This window comes from Schistocerca nitens, chromosome 4, assembly GCF_023898315.1.
Source record: "Schistocerca nitens isolate TAMUIC-IGC-003100 chromosome 4, iqSchNite1.1, whole genome shotgun sequence".
In the NCBI taxonomy this organism is placed as follows: domain Eukaryota; kingdom Metazoa; phylum Arthropoda; class Insecta; order Orthoptera; family Acrididae; genus Schistocerca; species Schistocerca nitens.
The window spans coordinates 538,769,276-538,784,054 of NC_064617.1; positions in this window are offsets into that span (position 1 = coordinate 538,769,276).

Genomic DNA, 14,779 nt, shown 5'->3' on the forward strand with positions numbered 1-14,779 from the left:
AAGTGCTGTGAAAACGTTATCAGCTGCCCAAGTTACTAACTTATTCCAACATTAATAAACCAACTTTTGGTAACAAGAGGGTGGGGACGGTCAAAATCTGGCCGTGATGAGTTCCCATTTTTTGTATGTTTCACTGCTTTACAAATTTCTTGTGAGGTTGTTTGTCGTGCACATAGATGTTCGTCTTTTTCCATTAAATTCAGCACTCCTTGTGTCTCCGCAAGCAGGGCTTGGTAACGCTTTCCCCGTTCCTCCTTATTTGTAAGATCAATACTACCACCATTTTTCTTTTCAACTCTCATCATTTTCAGTATCTTCCACGCTCCGCTTCGTCTCGTTCCACCAAAGTTTTCTTCTATAACATCGCCGACTTTCTGTCATGCTTGATTTTTAGCTTTAGTGCTTCTTTCCGTTTAGCTCCCTACGTTTTATGGTCATCATCAGTTAGAGTGCTTAGCCCTTTCCTTCCTCATTCCACCATAGTTTACTGCTCTCTCTTCACATTCTTCCTCAGAGCTTCAAAGGTCACCTCACATACCAATGCTTTAACAGACTGATATGTATTGTCTGCGGTATCATGTCTGATATATGACACCTCGTCTGCCTGCCTAAGTTAACAGAGGAAGCTTGTTGAATCCTCCTACAAACTTCTTACTTGCCAACTCTTTACTTACTACTTATTTCCATCTAAAGGGAAAGTAAATTGTTGAAACTAGTAATTGATGGTCTCATCCATATCCAGGGCCACGTACAATTATCCTTAGTATACAACCTGCTGTGTTATGACATAATTATGGATCTTAACTTATGAGTCGGTTGTTCCAACGTACAGCGATGTATTAACTTATGCCTCAGCCGTACATTCATTATGCTCAAAGCATTTTGCTGACATAAGTCTATAAACCAATTTCCATGATCATTTTACAGTGTTGGCCATACTACCAAAAATGGGGTTCATTCGCTTTGCACCCAGTAAGTACAGTCAAGTCTTGAGTAACAAATCACTTCTTTTCTCCAGTGACCCCATCAGTTCCACAGTAAGTTGTTCTTTTTGCTCCATCTTGGCTTGGTCATTTGGTGCACACACTGTCATGAACATGAACGGCTTAATAATTCCATTTGCACATACAGGATGCTTTCGCTAATCGTACTGTATCTCCTGGGGTGGTCATGAATTTGAAGTTTGTCAATGCTATGTATTGATAATTATTGTATGAATAACAGGCGATGTATGTCAAAGAGTGAACAAATGCATTATGTTGCAATGTGTGCCTTGATGAATACTCCATAGACATTCGAGATTCTGTGTCTGAACTTTCTATTCTGGTTGACTTCTTCTGTTCTTGGACTCGAAGAGGAAAGAACGATTGTCTGAGGATCATATTGCTGTAACAGTCCATGTAAGTTGTAAACGAAACAAAAATATAGTTGTACATGACTTCAAACTTGTGTATGGTAGATGATTATTTGTAAACGTAAACCTTGCTTGTCCTGAATAGAAGTGGCCTTAACGGAACATTGACCATTTCAGGCGCCATACTACAAAATAATTAGTAATTTTCTTTCAGCTCATCTTCGAGACGTCCCGTCGGTTAGGGCACTAAACTTTCCTTCATATTCCACGAGCTACGTGGCGCCTACGAATAATCCAATATATTTCACTTTCAGCATTTCTCAAGGTTGCGAGATAACATCCCAGGCAGAGAGGCCTGGTCACTGTATTCTAGTTCTAGTATAAGATTTCAACTGCAAAAGAGTTTGCTTGTTATCTTATATTGGTATTCGAGACGAAACCACGATCTGGAGTTACAGGTTTTATTACTTAACATTGAACTGACCTACGAAATATTATCTGGTGCTATTCTTTTGGTATATATTGATGAGTATCTGTGATAATTCAAGAGAGAGACAATTAATCATTTAAAATCCCGTAACCACCCTGAGTGCATAGCTAGTCTGCTGATCGTGGATTAGTCGGGCTGTAGTAATTGAGAGACAGAGTGCATAATTATCTAACAGAACTGTAAGCATAGTATTATTAGAGTTATTTATCGTTTGTTTTTGTTTTGACGTCATTTTATTAAAAGCTATTAAAGCATATTCACAATCTGAAGTCAGAGTGCATAGGGAGTTAACTCTCATTCACATTACAAAACAAATTTCCAAGACAATATATAATTAATTGATAATTCGTATATGTAGCCTCTCTGGCAAAGAAAGAATTACTACTATTAATATTCAAATAACAGTTATCACTATATGCAACAACTGTTATTTGAATATATATATATATATATATATATATATATATATATATATATATATATATATATATATATATATATTACTAAATTACATTACATAATCTGACCCAATGATATTATATCATTCTTGTATTTTTCCTAATAGCTATGGAGATCTCACTTCTGACTCTCTCCTACTTAGGCGACGCACTGTAGATATGGATACAACCATTGTGCTCTTCCGTCCTTTTGACGTTTCTCTTTGTTTCAGTTTATTGCTACTATGACCATATTAAATTCTCTTACTTCATTAAATACTTCCTCAGTTTTTGGGGCATTCCCCTAGATCATCCCTGTACCGAGATTTATTAGCTTTGTCTGTGGCAAATTTCATTTTCCAGAAAGACCAACCTATTCATCTGAGGCTGCTTTAAAGGGATATTTTTCTCTGGAAGTTTTTACAGGTGATGGCGCGCAGGCTCAGTGTTGCATCTCCCATCCTGGAGGACAGGGACATTTTTTCTCATGGTTTTCTTACATGAGAATGACTGCCTTTCCAGGCTACAGGGCTTGGTCTGCTCCTTCCTGCTGAATTCCTCCGCCCTCTCGACCATGGTAATGCTGCTGACCCTCCTCTGCCAATCCCCCTATGCCACCGATACCATTTTTTCCTGTGTGCAAATTTGTTCTTGTTGTTTACAAGTGAAAGGTACTCTTCCATTAGCTACAAAACGCACATGCAGTGTACAGGGGACGTGCGGTGCCTGTCTTCTTGGCCATGGAAATAACACTTGTTAGCAAAGAAGCCTTGAATCTTCAGCCTTCAAGTTCTGACCCTTCGCTAGATATTATTAGATATTAGTTGTGGGTTTATCCTGCCCATATATAGGTACCCTCCATGGTCCTTTGCCTGTATTTGCCCCAGCATTAACGTTAGTCAAAGCAGTAATTTCTATGATAGGAAACTGACAAGGGGATGAATAATGACCTGTGTGTCACATGTAAGCTTTTTCGAAAAACCTGTGGAATAACTTTATTCTTGGGAACGAAACCTAATTCAGCAATATCTATAAGCGGTGATCAGAAAGTTTCCCTCTGAAGGTAATACGGTCTAGAATCAGTATGAAAATCAGGCAAAAACCCGCCATGAGCATTGAGGAATTGTCCCATTGACTCACCGGGTTGGTGATACCCATTTGGTAAAACATCTTGCCGTGCTGCGTAAAGAGTTCTGTAACTACCTGTTGCACATCCTCATCTGATAGGAATGATCGGCCCTTCAAGGATTCTTGTAAGGGTATGAACGCATTATAATCGCGTGGGGAGAGATAAGGACTGCACGGCAGTTGCTCGAGCGTCTCACACTTGTCCATAATCATTGAGGCTGGCCTCCCAGATCTACCGGTGTCTTGCGTCGACTGCAGCCAGCACTAAACTTGGCACACCATTCCAGAATGATGGTTTTCGACAGCCATGTTGCCCCATACACATTCTTCGTTCTTTGTTGGACGCCAAGGAAAGAATAACAACACGATGGTCCTTTTTGGACACTAGGTAATAACGCCGCTATAGTTCACGTTTCTGGAAAGGCTTGACTGCCACACTCTCTTTCTTACATGTCTGTGCTTATATACCTGCACTGGAGTGCCGCTACGTTGCATATGCGTGGCAGCAACAATCTCAGTCGAACAGTTTTGATCGCTCCGTATATATTTATCACTGTCATGGAGCATAAACTGTGGTGTCTAAACTGTGGTGTATCAATCACAGAGAAGATGATGAGGAAGTAGAAGAGAAAATATTTTACACAATTTTTTGATGATGCATACACACATATACAGTATCAACTTGCCGCAAAACTGTATGAATTTGCCCTGATATTGTATCGGCTTGACCCCAAACTGTTTCAGGAACGAAACTTCCTGGCAGATTAAAACTGTGTGCCGGACCAAGACTCGAACTCGGGACCTATGCCTTTCGCGGGCAACTGATCTACGAATATCAGTTAGCCCCAAATCTGCATCAACTGGTCCGAAAACTATATCAGTTTGCCACAAAACAGTATCAACTTGCACCACTACTAAATGAATTTCACCCAAATCTGTATAAGCTTGGCCGCTGAAACCAGAGTAGCTTCCCCAAAATGTAGTAACTTTCCTGAAACTGTATCAACTTGTTCTCAAAACAGTATCAACTTGCCCGAAAACAATATCAACTTGCCCAAAGACAATGTCAACTTGGACCAAAACAAAATCAACTTACTCTGTAACTGTAACTTCTTACTACAAAACTGTACTGCCTCATTCAATAATATCGGGATGTGTGCTTTGGTGCCAAGTAGATACATGTTTAATGTACATTGGTAAGCTGTGAGGCAATCTGATACAGTTTGGGGAAAGTTGAACAATTTTCAAGTAAGTTGATACAGTTTTGGGAAATGTTAATACTGTTGTGGGACAAGTTGTTATGGTTGTGGCGCAAGATAATACACTTTTGGAAGGTAATTGATATAGTTTCATTACAGACTTATATTGTTTCAGAGCAAGTCGACACCGTTTTGAAACAAGTTCATGGCGTTTTTGGGGTATATTGATACAGTGTCGGGACAAAGTAAAACTCATCTTCAGCAAATATGTATATGTAATTTTATTAGTAACACTGCGTAAGTGAACGTTGGTTTTTACCTACCTATTGAGAGTATTATGCTCGTTCTCATATTCCATAGCGAATGGTGTGAAGTTTCTAATGAAATTTTCAGATGCAAGACAAATTTAATAGTAACACTAAAGTATTTGACATAATCAATTTTTTCAGTGAAGTGTTAAAACATAGTTGTCAGTTTTTTAACATGGCAGTATTTTACGCAAACCAGGGGAAGGTTACATATTAAGTGTTGGTACTTGTGCGTGCGTGCGTGCGGCGTGTGTGTGTGTGTGTGTGTGTGTGTGTGTGTGTGTGTGTGTTTGTTTGTGTTGCTGATGGAGTTTAGATGTAGAAATACAAGTTACACCGTTACATAACTATTTAGATAAATTGTATTGAATGTAGTGCAAAAAAGATTCAGATCGTTTGGATAGTTTGAGATGTCTGCTCTGGGGCTACACTGTGATTTGAATACAAACTGAAATTCTACACTGTATTATGCTGTTTCAGTTCATTACTACAATGAAATTGACCACATGGTGAGGGTAGTGAGGAGTGGGAGGAAGGAGGGGAGGGAGAGTGGGAGGGGGTGATGACTGGCACGTGATATTAATAGATAAGGAGGATGGGGCTTAGATTGTGCCCCAGGGAAATGTGATCGGACCGCTGTTGTTCTTTGCATACATAAATGATTTGCTGGACAGGGTGGGCATCAGTCTGCGGTTGTTTGCTGATGATACTGTGATGTAAGCTAAGGTGTCGAATTTTAGTGACTGTCGGAAGATACAAGACCATTTAGACAAAATCTGGTGTGATGAACGGCAGCTAGCTTTAAATATGGAAAAATGTAAGTTAATGCGGATGAGTACGAAGAAGAAATCTATAATGTTTGGGTATAGCATTACTGCTGTCCTGCTTGACACAATCAAGTAATTTAAATATCTGAGAGTGACGTTGCAAAGCGATATGAATGTAACGAGGATTCGAGAACTGTGGCACGACAGGCGAATGGTCGACTTCGGTTTATTGGGAGAATTTTAGGAAAGAATGGTTCATCTGTAAAGCAGACCACATATAAGACTGGAGTGACCTTTTCTTGAGTACTGCTCGAGTGTTCGGGATCCGTACCAGGTAGGATTTAAGGAAGGCATCGAAGTAGTTAACGAGACACTATAGAGAGGTTTGGAATTGAATGCAGGTCATTGGCACACGAACTGATATTGAGGATCTTTACGCCAACACCGCTCCTTCTCTTGTCGGCCAAATACTGGCAGTGAAAATTTGATCCAACACCAGGGTTCGGATATCCTAAACGAGCGCCACCGCACAGGCGTGCGTTAGAGACCTCGGCTGCCGAGGCGGGTACTTTGGAAGTGCTCGTTCATTAAGCAGCACCCTTTCCCACAAAAAATATGGATAACGGTCGAGCTCTCCACACACATGCACGGCAAACACACTTACCAACTCTTTCAGTGTTCCGTGGAAGTCTGGCCCACCAAAGAGACATACGTATAAATTTAGCATAACTTTGAAGTAAACGAAGCACTTGAACTTATAAGGATTATCAATTTGGTTATTGTCTAGTAGCACCTGTGCACAAATTAATCTGTCGTAAAATAAAAGTATTTCGTTAGCGGGGGGAGGGGGGTGGGAGGGGGAGCGCGAAACAAACACGAGTTAGATTCTGGAGACGTTCTAGAGCCCTCACCCTTCAAGATGTTTGTAACCTTTGACAGACTGTGGTGTCAGATTGGAATGACTGACACAGTCCGATGATCGGCTGGCATGCTTATTTGTTCTTGGATCGGTACATCATTCTTACTGCTACATATCAATAACTTGTAATAGTTTGAATGATCTACCGTGGCCTCTCACCAAGGCAGTTTTGATAGAGATTATTAGTTAGTGACCGAAAATTTATTTGTTTCTCATTTATGTTACTGGTAATGCCAGTTCCAATGTGATGACTTCCACGATATAATGCTTGTAATTTTATGTAATGATACTCTTTTCCGTGAAAAATATATTACTAGATGCAGTGCATGGTTACATGCGAGCGTGCGAAAAGTTGTAAAATTACAGGATCCTGAACGCTATTGCAAAGAAGAGAGTGATGTACAGCTGAGGGAGGCCACCTACTATCTCATAATTCCACTCAAGGTTAACCAATTCTTGCTTGTATTTCAACGTGTAACACTGTAAGCAAAAATTCAGAAAATCCTAAATATCTTCATATGATAACTTTCAATATTTAATGTGTAAACAGGTGTTCCAATGCTGATGAAGCAATAAAGTTTAGAGAAACGGAAGCGAAATATGTTATTTACGAAAATCCAGTGACAATTGTCAGATTAGTGTTTCGGGCGGCACAAAGCTTCAAACAACCGATGACGGTATGGTCTACATCAGAGACGCGTCGAAACAACTGCAAATAAAGGAGAAAAATGCATCGAAGATGACTATGTCATTGTAACTGCTTTTGATGAGCACAGTGAATGGTCTGTTATGTAAGTGATGTAGTTTATAATACACGTGTGTCTCTTCATAACAGAACAACAAGAAATCCTAAAGGCACCAGCATAGAGCAGCAGCAAACACCTTACAAAAATCACGCATGCATGCCATAATACACAAAAAATGCGCTTGAAAAAGAAATTATTTCCCGAAACCCGTTGTGCTAGAATCGAATAAAGATAAACAGTGGTCGACAGCAACAAATGTTATTTTATAAACAGACCCTATATTTATAACAACTGTGAAATGGTCTAGACGTGTCGTGAAGCACACAATTTGGTATTGGATAAGTGGCAAACAGAAAGTTGACAAAATTTTTATAACTGAATGAATGATGAGGCTATTAAAAACATGGATCTATGACTTCTAAGAAAGTACTGCAGTGTTGGCTGAGCGAAATAAGCTAAACGAGAACGAAACAATACGAGACAATATTTTTCATTGATTCAGTTGCACCATATCGAAACAATAGATTTCCCTTGTAGTACTGTTTGATAATAAAACATTGGCAGTAAGGAAAACAGGCACACGGAACTGCTGGTAACGGCAATGTAATGCTGAAATAGGACGTTAAAAACATATGGCTGCATGAGATCTAAGGGGCACCCAAACGAAAACGAGACAGGTGGAAAGAAAGTAAGTGAACTGTTCATTACCGCAAATATAATCGCCATAGCTGTTTATACATTTATCCAACTGAGAGACAAGAGGGTCAGTGGCTTCATAGCAAATTATGATCATACCCAGGCGTGCAACTCTTCGTTCGTAGAATCGACAGCCACTCATGTCTTTCTTTAGGGGAATGGAGGACGTGTAACGGCTTTCCAACGAAATTTCTGCAGTGTAGCAGAAGTAGACTTGGCAAAATGTGGGCGGGTGCTAGCATCACAGTGATGCCATCCGTCAACATTCTAGGGAACAACTTGAGTATGCAAAACAAATCGATGGGGATGTTGGTTGGTTGTAAAAGATATACAGTCTTAAAGACATTATTACAGGCCACAAAAAATGGCAGACGTGACAAAACCAGCTAAGCTTCTAATCGTACGGGAATGTACTGGCATCAGAACATAATCATTAAATTGCGAAGTCAAATGCAGCCCAAACTGCGAGTCCTGTTTTCCTACATTATTCAACGCCGTCCGGCTGAACTTTTAGTGCAGGCACCCCATGCATCCATCCCCATACAGGAACAGCCGCCGCAATTACAGAAGCGCGCGGTAAAATGTTATTAAAAACGCCAATAATTGATGCGTACGTTGCAGGCTAATTGAAATTGATGGCTGGAATTACGCGCTATTATTGAAAAAAAGCGGTACTGGAGCTGCGAAGCGCTCTCACGTGGAGCCTTAATTGATTGCAGGCTCGCTACTAAAGTGCCGCGCTGTATCAATTTGCGAAGGTGGAGTGGTGGAGGAATGGAGAGGCAAAAAGCGGAGTCTTGGACGTCCGAGCATTATATTTGTGATAGTAGCAAAATATTTATAATGCTTAATATCTGAGAAAAAATATTTATTCCGGTGAACATGGTTTTTTAACGGAAAACAAGGCAGGACACGTTTTCATTTACATGACGGGGCAGGGAAGTTAAATCAACATTGTTCATAGGGCGGAATGCTGTAGCTTGGAACACTTTTGAATTCTGTCTTTAACTAGCCATGTAACACATTTTCTTATTTCATTTATATGCTTTTTATGTGCTCTACCCTTTACTGAAATTGCAAAAAATTGCACAAAAATTAAGGTTTCTGCAAATCCATAAAAATATTCCAAGTACATGTTCCTGTACCTAATAACAAATATTCAAACATTCTATTGAAGTTTAAGAGCGCTCTAATCGACAAAATATGGTCAATACTCAGTCGTCTGTCTGTTACATTGTTATGTTCGTTCTTTTCACATATACCGTTTAGAACTGCATACTCACTGGACTGAAATAGAGCTTTTTCACGACTTATTCGCAAAAACAAACAAAAGTAAAGACTCCAGTCTTTTGAAAACAAGTCACTATACCAATATTTTTATCTGATTTAGATCTATTTTGAGAGAACAGAGAAAGAGAAGTAATAAGTATATGTTACATTCTTAACAGTTTTGAGATTCAAAGGTTCTTCGTTTCGTCTGCTATAAAACTTGAAAATATTGCACAAAAACCCTAAATATTTTTTAACACGTGGGAAAATTTTAAGAGTAAGACTGATCCTTGTTGTGATGTCATACTTTCCTTGGAAACAAAATATAGCACCGGAATTATAATATCATTTTAATTACTTTAAGTACCTAAAGTCGTAATTTACAATAGTGTAAAAATTATGTACCCAAGAAGGAAAACTTAATCTCTATTATGACCTAAAAATAAACTTTAACGAGTTTCATCCAAAGTGCGTGGGTTTCTTTTCACACAGCATATTTGTCATGCTTTCCAAAAGACAGACACACAGGGCACTGATGTAGCTGGGACACGTCATATTTTCAGACCAGCTGGTGTAGCGATGGGTAAAGCAATTTTTTGGCTACCCACCAGTTTAAGGGTGTCATTTTTTTACTCAGATATGGATCCTGGGCCGTGATTTACTGCGAGCAGAAAATAAGCAGCAAGCAGATACTCATATTTTACGTACAACAACTTAGTTGTTGAATCTGTATCTTCAAAGAAAACGAAAACAATGACTTTCAGACACCAAGACCCTATATCCAACAACACAATAATAAATGATCAGTAAAGAGAAAGAATAAACCCGTTCCACTTGTTAGGAAATACTACCTCTTTCATGACAAAAATGACCATGCAGTAAAATGTAGAAAGATTCAGTTAGCAAAGCTGAACAATCTATAAAAACCTCAGAACTAAAGTAAGAAAGGATACTCTACCTAAGTACTACAAAACTATATCGCTACCAACGATGACATGTGGAAGTGAGTTGTAAACTATTACAAAAAAAAAGAATAAATAATAGAACGATTGGGAATGCGATTCCTAAGAAGAGTCTCTGGGTACGTATGATCAGGAGGATGAATACTGATATCAAAGAAGAACTAGGAGTGAAGAAGTTAAATGAACAGATTAAGGAACGCAGGAACAAGTGAAACAACTATGTTAGAAGAATACCTGAATTAACTATAGCAATACCAATGTATTTTCCATAACGGTCATTACCAAGAAAGGGGGGGGGGGAAGCAGGCTGTGCTTTCTGCCCAGACTAAAAAAATGAGAAAAATAAATTCGTTGCGTTGTATTAGACAAATTATTTTTTAAAAAGGCGCTGGTGATGGAGTAGTGTCCAGAACATGAAAATATTTGAGAAAGTGAGATTTTCCATTATGACTAAAACTTAGGGTTAAGTTTAACTGAAAAATTTAAAGCTTATTGAATATGGCAGAAAAATTCATTAAACAAAATAAATATTTTTTCAAAATTTTAGAATTGAAAGTATCTGCCCACATTACTTTTTTTCAAGAGGTGGGCGCAGCGTATGCCCCCGCCCCCCACATTATGTTGTAAGCGGTAATGATAAATTATTATCCAGTGGGCAGATATTCTTTAGGAAGACCGGAGAATAGGTGGACAGATTTTAACCAAGAGGGGGTTACACACAAATTCTTAATACATGCAGAAATAAAAAGAACACATCATACAAAAATAGGATTTTTTTGTGTATCTGAGATGTAACAAATTCTGTAATTACATACAAAGCCCTAGTCCAGTGTAAAAGGGAGTAGTAGGGATATGACGGTGCTATTACAGTTTAGATATCAAGCTGAAATCTAAATTAATGAAATTGATCAATTAATCACCTCCACCCCAATCACATCCCCCCTCCAACTTCCAGATGATTCATGTATTGACCTCACCCTACACATGTGCCTCCTCCTTCATCACCTACCCTATTGGCGGGAATTTTGACTTTCGGTGGGAATTTCTTTGTCCCAGGGCTGTGCTGACGTCCGACCGCACCCTCATCTGGGAATTTTTCGGAAATTAAAAATGGCTGTGACCTTTGTGGGATTCGAACCCTGGTCCGTCTATTCAGTGTCACCTGACTACTCACTTTCCTCATTTGAAATACATGAAGATGGATCATTGTATATAGGAAATATCTTAGGGTTTGTGGTAGGTTATCGAATAAGACAAGCAAATATTCTATCCTGAGCAAGATTCTTCTTCTCCTATAACCTCCTGCTACCTACATCCTTCTGAACCTGCTTAGTATATTCATCTCTTGGTCTCCCTCTACAATTTTTACCCTCCACGCTGCCCTCCAATACTAAATATGTGATCCCTTGATGCCTCAGAACATGTCCTACCAACCGATCCCTTCTTCTAGTCAAGTTATGCCACAAATTTCTGTTCTCCCCAATTTTATTCAATACCTCCTAATTAGTTACATGAACAACCCATTTAATCTTCAGCATTCTTCTGTAACACATTTCGAAAACTTCTAGTCAGTTCTTGTCCAAACTATTTATTGTCCATGTTTCACTTCCCTACAAGGCTGCACTCCATACAAATACCTTCAGAAACGACTTGCTGACACTTAAATCTTCACTAGATGTTAACAAATTTCTCTTCTTCAGAAAAGCTTTCCTTCCAATTGCCAGTCTACGTTTTATAGCCACTCTACTTCTACCATCATCAGTTATTTTGCTCCCCAAACAGCAAAACTCATCTACTACTTTAACTGTCTCATTTGCTAATATAATTCCCTCAGCATCACCCGACTTAATTCGACTACATTCCATTATCCTCGTTTTGCTGTTGTTGATGTTAATTTTATATCCTCCTTTCAAGACACTGTCCATTCCGTTCAACTGCTCTTCCAGGTCCTTTGCTGTCTCTGACAGTCTTACATTGTCATCGGCGAACCTCAAAGTTTTTGTTTCTTCTCCATGGATTTTAATACCTACTCCGAAGTTTTCTTTTGTTTCCTTTACTACTTGCTCAATATACAGATTGAACAACATCGGGGACCGGCTACAACCCAGTCTCACTCCCTTCCCAATCACTGCTTTCCTTTCATGCACCTCGACTCTTATAACTGCCATCTGGTTTCTGTGCAAATTTTAAATAGCCTTTCGCTCCCTGTATTTTACCCCTGCCACCTTCAGAATTTGAAAGAGAGTATTCCAGTCAACATTGTCAAAAGCTTTCTCTAAGTCTACAAATGCTAGAAACGTAAGTTTACCTTTCCTTAATCTATCTTCTAAGATAAGTCATAGGATCAGTATTGCCTCACGTGTTCCAACATTTCTATGGAATCCAAACTGATCTTCCCCAAGGTCGGCTTCTCCGAGGTTTTCCATTCGACTGTAAAGAATTCACGTTAGTATTTTGCAGCCATGACTTATTAAACTGATAATTCACTAATTTTCACATCTGTCAATACCTGCTTTCTTTGGGATTGGAATTATTATATTCTTCTTGAAGTCTGAGGGAATTTCGCCTGTCTCATGCATCTTGCTCACCAGATGGTAGAGTTTTGTCAGGACTGGCTCTCCCAAGGCTGTCAGTAGTTATAATGGAATGTTGTCTACTTCCGGGGCCTTGTTTCGACTCAGGTCTTTCAGTGCTCTATCAAACTCTTCACGCAGTATCGTATCTCCCATTTCATCTTCATCTACATACTCTTCCATTTCCATAATATTGTCCTCAAGTACATCGCCCTTGTATAGACCCTCTATATACTCCTTCCACCTTTCTGCTTTCCCTTGTTTGCTTAGAACTGGGTTTCCGTCTGAGCTCTTGATATTCGTACAAGTGGCTCTCTTTTCTCCAATCGTCTCATTAATTTTCCTGTAGGCAGTATGTATCTTACTCCTAATGAGATATGTATCTACATCCTTACATTTGTCCTCTAGCCATCCCTGCTTAGCCATTTTGCACTTCCTGTCGATCTCATTTTTGAGACATTTGTATTCCTTTTTGCCTGCTTCATTTACTGCATATTTTCTCCTTTCATCAATTATATTCAATATATCTTCTGTTACCCAAGGATTTCTACTAGCCCTCGTCTCTTTACCTACTTGATCCTCTGCTGCCTTCACTATTTCATCCCTGAAAGCTACCCATTCTTCTTCTACTGTATTTCTTTCCCCCATTCCTGGGAATCGTTCCCAAATGTTCTTCCTGAAACTCTCTACAGCCTCTGCTTCTGCTTCTGTCAGTTTTTCCAGATTCGATCTCCTTAAATTCCTACCTTTTTGCAGTTTCGTCAGTTTTAATCTACAGTGCATAACCAGTAGATTGTGGTCAGAGTCCACATCTGCCGCTGGAAATGTCTTACAATTTAAAATCTGGTTCCTAAATCTCCGTCTTACCATTATATAATCTATCTGAAATCTTCCAGTATCTCCAGGCCTCTTCCATGTATGCAACCTTCTTTCATGATTCTTGAACCAAGTGTTAGCTATGATTAAGTTATGCTCTGTGCAAAATTCTACCAGCCGTCTTCCTCTTTCATTTCTTACCCCCATTCCATATTCACCTGCTATGTTTCCTTTTCTTCCTTTTCCTACTATCGTATTCCAGTCACCTATGAGTATTAAATTTTCGCCTCCCTTCACTATAAGAATAATTTATTTTATCTCATCATACATTTCATTAATTTCTTCGTCATCTGCGGAGCTAGTTGGCATACAAACTTGTACTACTGTGGTAGGCGTGGGCTTCGCGTCTACCTCGGCCATAATAATGCGTTCACTATGCTGTTTGTATTATCTTATCCGCACTCCTATTTTTTTTTATTCATTATTAAACCCACTCCTGCGTTGCCCCTATTTGATTTTGTATTTATAACCCTGTATTCATCTGACCTAAAGTCTTCTTCCTCCTGCCACCAAACTTCACTAATTCCCACTATAACATTAACCTATCCATTTCCCTTTTTTAAATTTTCTAACCTACCTGCCCGATTAAGGGATCTGACATTCCACGCTCCGATCCGTAGAACGCTAGTTTTCTTTCTCCTGATAACGACGTCCTCCTGAGTAGTCCCAGCCCGGAGATCCGAATGGAGGACTATTTTACCTCAGGAATATTTTACCCAAGAGGACGCCATCATCACTGAACCATACAGTAAAGCTGCAAACCCTAGAGAAAAATTGCGGTTGTAGTTTCCCCTTGCTTTCAGCCGTTCACAGTACCAGCACAGCAAGGCCGTTTTGGTTAGTGTTACAAGGCCAGCTCAGTCAATCATCCAGACTATTGCCCCTGCAACTACTGAAAAGGCTGCTGCCCCTCTTCAGGAACCACACGTTTGTCTGGCCTCTCAACAGGTAGGCCTCCGTTGTTATTGCATCTACGGTACGGCTATCTGTATCTCTGAGGCACGCAAGCCTCCCCAGCAACGGCAAGGTCCTTGGTTTATGGGGTGGGGGGTAGG